The 10,554-nt window shown below is 54.2% G+C and overlaps 1 non-coding gene across 1 annotated transcript; it reads right to left on the bottom strand.

The window, feature by feature from the left end:
- Nucleotides 1–6,637: 6,637 nt before the first annotated feature.
- Nucleotides 6,638–6,824, bottom strand: LOC116986529. Its single transcript, XR_004415507.1, has one exon. It is a non-coding gene; the product is annotated as a U2 spliceosomal RNA (small nuclear RNA).
- Nucleotides 6,825–10,554: the final 3,730 nt, after the last annotated feature.

Here is a 10,554-nt window from a genome sequence, read left to right as displayed (position 1 = left end):
CACCACAACCTCAGGCTCCTCTCCCTCCCATTTCAGGATTTCTTGGACACGTTCAGACACATCCCTGACCATGGCACCAGGGAGGCAAACTACCATCCGGGACTCCTGTCTGCGTCCACAGAATCGCCTATCCGACCCCCTGACTATAGAGTCCCCTATTACAATTGCCCTCCCCTTCTTTTCCTTACCCTTCTGAGCAACCGGACCGGTCTTTGTGCCAGAGGTCCGGCCGCTGTCGCTGCCCCCAGGTAGGCTGTCTCCCCCACCCTTACTCAAGCATGAGTACTTATTTTCAAGGTGTACAGCCACCGGGGTACTCACCAGTCCCTGCCTCTGCCCATTGCCCTTCCTAACTGTGACCCAGTTTTCTGTCTCCCGTGGTCTTGGAGTGACCACCTCCCTGTAACTCCTTTCTATGACCTCCTCGCTCTCCCTGAGCAGACAGAGGTCATCGAGTTGCTGTTCCAGGTTCCTGACACGGTCCCTTAGGAGCCCCATCCCGACGCACCTTGCGCAGATGTGGACGTCTGGAGGGCACTCCGACTCCATGACCTCCCACATCTGACATCCAGAACAGTAAACTGCCCTGGCCTTCATTCTCCCCCTTATCCAAATACAATAAAGCCTTACAATTACAATACAAATACAATACAAGCCAATCAGCTGCTTCCGCTGGTCCTCTTCCACCAATCAGAGGCTTCCACCAGAATCAGAATCCTTCTCTGGAAGTGAGATGGAACGTTGCAGATTTGGGTAACTCACAGCTCCAGGTAAGTCCTCCTCTCACCAACGGCTCCCCGGGCCTCTGTAGAAGCAAACCCCGCGCTGTATTTATACTCACAGCTCCAGGTAAGTCCTCCTCTCACCAACGGCTCCCCGGGCCTCTGTAGAAGCAACCCCGCGCTGTATTTATACTCACAGCTCCAGGTAAGTCCTCCTCTCACCAACGGCTCCCCGGGCCTCTGTAGAAGCAAACCCCGCGCTGTATTTATACTCACAGCTCCAGGTAAGTCCTCCTCTCACCAACGGCTCCCCGGGCCTCTGTAGAAGCAAACCCCGCGCTGTATTTATACTCACAGCTCCAGGTAAGTCCTCCTCTCACCAACGGCTCCCCGGGCCTCTGTAGAAGCTAACCCCGAGCTGTATTTATACTCACAGCTCCAGGTAAGTCCTCCTCTCACCAACGGCTCCCCGGGCCTCTGTAGAAGCAAACCCCGCGCTGTATTTATACGGACAGCTCCAGGTAAGTCCTCCTCTCACCAACGGCTCCCAGGGCCTCTGTAGAAGCAAACCCCGCGCTGTATTTATACTCACAGCTCCAGGTAAGTCCTCCTCTCACCAACGGCTCCCCGGGCCTCTGTAGAAGCAAACCCCGCGCTGTATTTATACTCACAGCTCCAGGTAAGTCCTCCTCTCACCAACGGCTCCCCGGGCCTCTGTAGAAGCAAACCCCACGCTGTATCTATACTCACAGCTCCAGGTAAGTCCTCCTCTCATCAACGGCTCCCCGGTTACGTTTCTGATTTTCAAGCCTGCAGTAATACTCATTCAGGTTGTTCGTCAGCTGACGATTGTCCAAAGAGCGGGGGGTTTTCCTCTTATAGCTGGTGATTTCTTGCATTCCCTTCCAAACTGAAGAAGAATCACTAGCTGAGAACTTGCTCCTCAACTTCTCAGAGTATCTTTCCTTGGCAGCTCTGATTCCTCTTCTCAGCACTTTATCGATTAGGCTATCTTTTAACTCTTTAACGATTAGGCTATCGGCTTGACGCATATTTGCCCCCAGCACTCCCCCCATCTCAAAATGGAAATGTTACATCTGTATATAATGATCTCATTAAAATGTGTATTTATGTCACAAACTATGGAATTCATATTTTTCAGTATTGTCATCAAGGAAAAGAAAGCAGTTCCAATTGTTTGATATTGTTTAATATTATTCATATGGAGGAGAAAATATAATAGCTCTAAAACCTACCTTAATTTTGCAATCTCACTCAAGATAATTCCCCTTTCCCTTTCCCCTCCCCATCTCTCTCTCCCCCTCTCACATCGCCCCTCTTTCTTGCGGGGGGGGGGCGAAGATGAACGTGGCGCGGGCCCAGCGGGCGGGGGGAATGAAAGCGGCGTGGGCCCCGTGGGGGTGGCAGGGGCCCAGCGGGCGGGTGGAATGAAGGTGGCGTGGGCCCAGCGGGGGTGGCGTGTGTCCAGCGGGGGTCAGCGAGAGTGGCGTGGACCCAGCGGGGGTGGCGTGGGCCCAGCGGGGGTGGCGTGGGCCCAGCAGGGGTGGCGTGGAGCCAGCGAGGGTGGCGTGGGCCCAGCGGGCGGGTGGAATGAAGGTGGCGTGGGCCCAGCGGGGGTGGCGTGTGCCCAGCGGGGGTCAGCGAGGGTGGCGTGGACCCAGCGGGGGTCAGCGGGGGTGGCGTGGGCCCAGCGGAGGTGGCGTGGGCCCAGCAGGGGTGGCGTGGACCCAGCGAGTGTGGCGTGGGCCCAGCAGGGGTGGCGTGGGCCCAGCAGGGGTGGCGTGGGCTCAGCGAGGGTGGCCAGGGCCCAGCGGGGGTCAGCGGGGGTGGTGTGGGGGGAAGATGGCTTGGGCCCCGGCGGCAGGGGGAGGCGAGAGGAGCGGGCTCCGCCGCAGCGGCGACTGGTGTTGCGGTTACAGACGTTGGGTTCAGATTCAGTCACTCCCGCCCGGGGACGAGAGAACAGAAACTGGTCGTTTCCAAAGTGGAAACGTTGATTTTATATTTATTTTTTTCTCGGTTTTTCTTTTTCTCGATTTTTTTTTTTCTTTTCTTTGGGTGACCTTTTTCTTAAGGGAAAAAAAGGGGGGTGCTGTCGCACCCAGCGCACCCCCCCCCCCCTTCGGACGGCCATGCGATGTGTAGGAATTAATGTCCATGTGGGAGTCAAGGGTGGCCTGGGCTGCAAACGCCTTCCACTCAGTGTTTCCAAAACACTGCTGAAGTGTGGAGTCCGCCTCCTCTGACCAGACTTTAAACAAAGATCTTATAGCACCACTATAAGATCTCTGGTATAAACCAGCATCTGCAGTCGGTGAGGGGGGGGGGGGGGGTGAGCAAGAGTAAGAGCGGAGCTTTGGGTTACTGAGGAGATACATGCGAGGGTCCTCATCTATGACAGAAGAGGTGAACCACCGTTCCCTAAAGATGCCAAGACATCTCGGATGATGCTCTGCAAATTGGAGGGACAGCACCTCATATTTCACCGGGACAACTTACAACCTAACGGTATGAACATTGATTTCTCTAACTTAAAGTAAACTTGCATCCCCTCTCTCTCCGACTCCACCCGAACCCTCTTGCGAATTTCACCGTTTTTATTCCTTGGATATCACCGCGTCCCCAGTCCATCATGGGCTCCATCTATCCTGAGTCATCGATACAGGCTCTGCTTGTTCTGCATTTCCCATACCTCAAGTTTCCTCTTCCCCGACTCTCAGTCGGATGAAGGGTCTCGACCCAAAATGTCACCTGTTCCATTTCACCAGAGATGCTATGCTGCCTGACCCGCTGAGTTACTCCAGCACTTTGTGTCTATCTTCGGTGTAAACCAACACCTGCTTCTAACACATTTTATCTGCAGTTCTTTGTTTCTACGATGCAGTTCCTTGTTATTCCAGGATGGGACCTGTTGCAGTCTGTGACCTTGTGACTGGTGGCGTTGAGGGCCTTGGTTCTGTGTGTCCTGGTGGGGTGCCGAGGCACGAAGCGGGCAGGAGCGATGGATTGGATTCGCAGCGACATCCTCCTCTATCCGACGAGAGGTCGGCAACACCCTCTCTCGCTGCGGCCCCTCTGTGATTCCTCCCGCTTTTGCGTATCTTTCATTCATTTGTTCTATGTACCGACTATATCTCTTGTTTCCTTTTCCCCTGACTCTCAGTGTGAAGACGGGTCTCGACACGAAACGTTGCCTATTCCTTCTCTCCAGAGATGTTGCCTGACCAACTTAGTTACTCCAGCATTTTCTATCCAACTTCGGTCAATGAAACGTCGGCGGTGGAACAGCGCAACCGAAAGGCGATGCTCAGGGACTGCAAGTCTGAAGAAGGGTTTCGGCCCGAAACGTTACCTATTTCCTTCGCTCCATAGATGCAGCTTTGCGTCTTTTACCATTTCCATCAGGAACTTGGACGTGCTGTCCAGTCTGTTTTCGGCACTGCTGGATCGTCCAGCCGCATCAATGATGCAGTTTAAATCACCGGCCAGAACGAGCTGCCGGGACGTGGCCAACAGCACTGGGAGCTGCTGGAGAACGGCCAGCCGCTCGCTCTGCACGGGTGGGGCATACACATTAATCAGCCGGAGCGGAGAACCACTGTACATAACATCCACCACGAGGAGACGCCCCCCAACCACCTCCCTGACCTCAGTGATGGCGAAGTTCCCTCCACGCAGCAAGTTCCCCAGGCCGGAAGCGCGACAGTCATTGCCCCCCCGACCACACCAACAGTCCGTGGGGCCACCACCACGACCACCTCCGATAACAGTAGAGGTGTGGCAATCCGCACTCCTGGAGAAAAGGCACAGCTGCCTTGACCTTGGCCTGGTACTGTAAGGCATTAACACATCGCGCAGTGCTCTTCACACTGCGCACGTTTAAAGATGCCAGTTTGAGCTCCATTGTCTTTAGAGTCACTGACCATTTTCGTGTTCCCTCATGCCGACCGCTTCGGAGAATTGCCTCACCTTTCCTGGGCTCAGGTACCCGGCATTCTCAACGGGGTGGGTTTCCCGTGTCGTAACCCAAGGTGTCGTTGGGGGGGGGGGCTGCTCCTTTCACCCCCTTCTGGGAGCGCCGCTTCCCCCGTCTCTCGTGGCTGGGGCACGGTGACAGACTTACTGCTCCCGGAAATTCGGAGCTGAGGCCCATTGGCCGCTGCACTGCTCCCGGTTGCCCGGAGCTGGGGCCCAACGACCACTACAATGCGCCCGGTTGCCCGGAGCTGGGGCCCATCGGCCACTACAATGCTCCCGGTTGCCCGGAGCTGGGGCCCATCGGCCGCTACAATGCTCCCGGTTGCCCGGAGCTGGGGCCCAACGGCCACTACAATGCTCCCGGTTGCCCAGAGCTGGGGCCCATCGGCCGCTACAATGCTCCCGGTTGCCCGGAGCTGGGGCCCAACGGCCACTACAATGCTCCCGGTACCCCGGAGCTGGGGCCCAATGGTCGCTACAATGCTCCCGGTTGCCCGGAGCTGGGGTCCAACGGTCGCTACAATGCTCCCGGTTGCCCGGAGCTGGGGCCCAACGGCCATTGCACTGCTCCCGATGCCCCGGAGCTGGGCCCCATCGGCTGCTGCGATGATCCCGGTCTCCAGGGGCTGGGGCCCAACGGCTGCTGTACTGCTCCCGATGTCCTGGGGCTGGAGCCCCTCGACCGCTGCTCTGCTCCCGATGTCCTGGGGCTGGAGCCCCTCGACCGCTGCTCTGCTCCCGATGTCCTGGGGCTGGAGCCCCTCGACCGTTGCTCTGCTCTCGGTCTCCTGGTGCTGGTGGACAATCGGCCTGGACCTTCTCCTTTCCTCCCCGGTTTTCTTCCTGTGGGGTTTCCCGTTCGCCTCATCCTCCGACGAGGAGAGGTTGCGGCCTTCTGTCAGGGAGAGAGATAGTTTTTTGGGGGTTTTTTTTGGGCTTGCCAACCCCTTCTGGCCTCTGCTCCTTGTGCTGAACCCTCAGGTGTTTTCCATACGTCACCGTCTTCCAATCCTGCTCTCCCCCCTCCTCCATCGACTCTCCCTCCTGGGCTTGGTGCTGGAGTTCTCCTGACACTTGGGGGCTCGAGGTGGTTGAGGTGGTTGGGCTGTCCTCATCCCTGTTCCCCCTTTCTGCTGGGGACTTGACAGTGGTAGTGGGTGTCTCACCTACCCTGGGGGTGCTGGAAACCGCCCCTCTTGTCGCCTGTGCGTAAGTGCAGGCTCTTTTTGGGCAGGCCCTGTAAAGGTGGCCTCCCTCCCCACACAGGTTGCAGTTCTTGCTGGCCTGACAGTCCTTTGTCTCGTGGCCCTCCGTCTTGCAGTTTTTGCAGACCACTGCAGTGCATTGGGCCACCACATGCCCAGGCTTGTTACATCTTCTGCACAGTCTGGGCTGCCCCACGTAACTCAAATAACCTCGGTTTCCTCCAATTGCGAACACCGAGGGAGGGTGGAGGAATGCTCCATCCTTGTCCATCCTCAGCTTTACCTTGACTTGCTGCTTGCTTGTCCAAATCCCATGCAGGTCCTTTACATCCACGCAGTTCCCTGCTCCTTCAAGGAAGGTGAAGACATCCACTACGGGCACATGTGGGTTGAACATGTGCACCGTGATCATCCTTTCTTTCTGGTTTGGGAGGGTGAAGAGTGGCTGCACTTTCAGCAACGACAGCAGAGCTTCATTCCCCTTCTCCTGGAAATCTTTCATAAACTTTTGCCATCCCGTCGGATGCATGAAGGTAACATTGAAGTATCCGTTACCCGGGAAGTCCTGGAGGCAGTAGATATCTTTGGTCTCAAACTTGCAGGTCTCCAGCAAGACCTTCTTCACGAACAGGTCTCGTGAGAAGGGAACCCCCTTGCTGAGGTCCTTTACACTAATCCTCAGGGTATTGCGAATACCCTGTCCTCTCGCTCCAATTGCAGCTGCCATTGCTATGATTCTACACTGCAATCTGCAGCTCATGTCCTTAATGGACCACCAGGACAGTTCTAACAAGAACAGATAGCCCCTTTCACTATTCTAATAAGAACAGATGTTCTCTTTTACCACTGATAAGAACAGATACTACACTTGATCTTAGCCAAAAGGCCGAGAAGCAATGACTGACGTGCTTCCGGCCTGGGGAGCTTGCTGCGGGGAGGGAACTTCGCCATCACTGAGGTCAGGGAGGTGGTTGGGGGGCGTCTCTTGGTGGTGGATGTTATGTACCGTGGTTCTCCGCTCCGGCTGATTAATGTGTATACCTCACCCGTGCACAGCAAGTGGCTGGCCGTTCTCCAGCAGCTCCCAGTGCTGTTGGCCACGTCCAGGCAGCTCGTTCTGGCCGGTGACTTCAACTGCATCATTGATGCGGCTGGACGATCCAGCAGTGCCGACACAGACTAGACAGCACGTCCAAGTTCCTGATGGAGATGGTAAAAGACGCAAAGCTGCACGACGCCTTCTGCGACCCTGCAGGTGGGTCCCAGCCGCGGTTCACCTGGTCGAGATCGGACAGTTCAGGCCGATCCCGGATAGACTTTCTTCTTCACGACGAAGGCCGTCACGGTGAGACACACCGACCTCATATTCCGTGCCTCAATGACTATCGACCAGTGGGACTAACGCCGGTGGTGATGAAGTGCTTTGAGAGGTTGATCATGGAGCAAATCAACTCATACCTCGACAAAAACCTGGACCCACTGCAGTTCGCTTACCGCCACAACAGATCAACGATGGATGCGATCTCGCTGGCCCTCCATTCCGCACTGGACCACTTGGACAACAAAAACTCATATGTCAGGCTGTTATTCATTGATTACAGCTCGGCATTTAACACAATCATCCCCTCCAAACTGGTTACGAAACTGGCAGAACTGGGTCTCTGCGCATCCCTCTGCAACTGGATCCTCGACTTCCTCGTCCACAGACCACAGTCTGTTCGTATTGATGGAAATGTGTCAGCCTCGACGAAGCCAGTCACGCTGAAACACACCGACCTCACGCCGGTGTTCTTCTCTGACCACTGCCTCCTTCAGGCTTCCTGTCACCTACAGGAGGACCGGAAGGCAGGCAGAGGGACGTGGAAGTTAAATCTGAAGCTGTTGACCCCAGAGAACGTTGAGGAGCTAAAGAGGGACTATGCATGTTGGAGAAGGGTGAAGCCCCTCTTTCACTCCCCAACACTCTGGTGGGAAGCAACCAAAGAGAACATTAAGAGGTTCTTCATAGTTAAAGGGGTTCAGAGAGCAAGACAGAGTCAGAGGGAATTGTGCCAACTCCAGACAGATTTGCAGCAACTGCTCCTTCTGCAGTCGAGAGGGGTGGATGTGAGGGAGGAACTTAGAGAGGTGAAGGACCGGCAAGCTCGGCTGTTTACCTCTGGATCTTCCAAGATCATCTTCCGATCCAGGGTCTGCCATGTGGAGCAGGATGAGACGTGCTCACGTTTCTTCTTCCATAAGGTTCACAGGGGGAGCTCTGTGATGAACAGCCTTAGGGAGGACGGCTCGGTAGCATCCTCGCAGACGGACATGCTGAGGATCTGCAAATCCTTTTACACGGAATTGTATGACAAAAAGGCCACAGACAGCACCGTCTCCCAGAACTTCCTGTCCTCTATCACGGAGGTCTTGGAGAACAGCAAGCGGGAGAGTCTGGACCAACCACTGACCCTAGAGGAGCTGACTGGCTCCATCCGTTCCTTTGACTCGAGTAAAACTCCCGGAAGCGATGGCTTCCCGGCCGAGTTGTATTCGGCTCTGTGGGACTGGGTGGACTGGGGAGGGGGAGAGAGAGGAGGGGAGAGAGAGGAGGGCGAGAGAGAGGGGAGAGAGAGGAGGGCGAGAGAGAGGAGGGGGAGAGAGATGAGGACGAGAGGAGGGGGAGAGTAGGGGGAGATAGGAGGGGGAGAGGAGAGGTAGCGGGGAGGGGGGAGAGAGGAGGGGGAGAGAGGAGGGGGACAGAGTAGGGCGAGAGAGTAGGGGGGAGGGGAGGGGGAGATAGGAGGGGAGAGAGAAGAGGGGGAGAGAGGAAGAGGAGGAAGGGGGAGAGGAAGAGGGGGGAGAGGAAGGTGGGCGAGGAGGGAAGCGGGGAGTAGCGGGCAGACGGGCAGTGGGGAAGAGCAGGGCAGCGGGTGTCAACCAAACAACAGCGAGTTGGGCGGGGGTGTGACATCACTCGCAGTGCGTGGAACACAGCGCAGGTCATGCGCGGAAGACCCATTGTGACGTCATCAGCAAGACCATCTCATTTATTTTCAAAGGTTTATCGGATTTGTGAACATTTTCATAAATAACTCTAGAAATAAAACATGAATTTTTCAGATAAGGCTGTTTTGGACTCCAGGAGGAAAATCTCTAACGGAATATGTAATAATGTTACCGTTACCTTTTTTCGAGAAAATGTGAGTACACTCAAACATCGCACACAAATAAATACACATCCAATATTAGAATTTTATAATTATAGAAATATAGACGAAAGCTTATCAAGGTTAAGTTGGAATTTATTGGCACATGCACCAATTAAGTTACAGTGATATTTGAGTTACCATACAGCCATACTAAGTAAAAAGCAACAAGACACACAGCCACATAAATTAAAATCTTATATAAACAACCGCCACAGTGGAATCCACATTCCTCACTGTGATGGAAGGTAATAAATTTCAATCATCATCCCTTTTTTTTCACCCGTGGTCGGGGCTGTTGAACCCTTCGTTGCCGACACACTACATAAAAGTCCCTTTAAACTTCCATGATCCAAAGACATTCTCATGAAGGCCTACGCTTGGACAGCTATCCAGAAGACGCGAAAGCATTGCGAGACTTTGTGATATTTCTTAGAAGTATGAAATAAATGATTACCCTCTTAGACCACATGCAAGAAATGAATGTTGTTAGCAATATGAAAATGATCACTCTAAAACTGCCCTATAGACTTAGAGAAAAGATAAAGCTGGTCTGTTAGAGGAAAATGAGAATCGAGAGGCCATGCTTCCTGATCTGGGGAACTTCATGGAAAAGGAAGTACGGTTCATGTCAAATTTACACTATGGGAGTATTCAAGATCCTAAACCAATCGCAACTGTCAAAGGTGCTACCTTTATTAAAATAAAAGGAAGATCAGGACCTAAGGGAAGTAGTTTTGATTCCGCTGTAAATACCTGCAGAAACGAAAGACCAAAAGGAAGAAGCTACATCCACTGTTAAACCAAGATGGTTCTGCTTGTCATCCAGTGAGAAGGAGACAGGAATGACAAAGAGATGGCCCACGAGGGAAGTGAAGGGGGGGCTGTCGATGACTGGTCAGCTCGGACCTTGCATCCCATCCCAAGAATGGACACCGCTTTCTTGACAGGGCCAAGGAGAGCTTGTAATAGGAACACTTCTCCATCCGTATCCCACCACGGATGGCTGACCTGCTGAGTTCTACCGGCACTTTGGTGGGGAATGGACAGGTGACGTGTCGGGTCTGGACCCTTCTTTGGACTGATGGAGCCGGGGGAGAAAGCTGGAAAAAAGAGATGGGGTTGGGACAGACTCCAGGACTTGATTAAGAGGGGGGAGTCTCCTTAATTTGGAGAATTCAATGTTCATGTCATTGGGCTGTAAGCTATGAGGTGCTGTTCCTCCAGTTTGCGTGTCACCTCACTCTGTCAATGGAGGAGGCCCAGGACAGAAACATCAGTGTGGGAGTGGGAAGGGGAGTTAAAATGGGTGGCAACCGGGAGATCCAGCAGGCCTTGGAGGACTGAGCGCAAGTGTAGGGTGAAATACACGCCTAGTCCTGACACAATAGACATTAGACAAGAGACAATAGGTGCAGGAATAGGCCATTCGGCCCTTGT

Source organism: Amblyraja radiata, chromosome 23, assembly GCF_010909765.2.
Source record: "Amblyraja radiata isolate CabotCenter1 chromosome 23, sAmbRad1.1.pri, whole genome shotgun sequence".
NCBI lineage: Eukaryota > Metazoa > Chordata > Chondrichthyes > Rajiformes > Rajidae > Amblyraja > Amblyraja radiata.
This window is presented reverse-complemented; position numbering and strand designations above follow the sequence as displayed.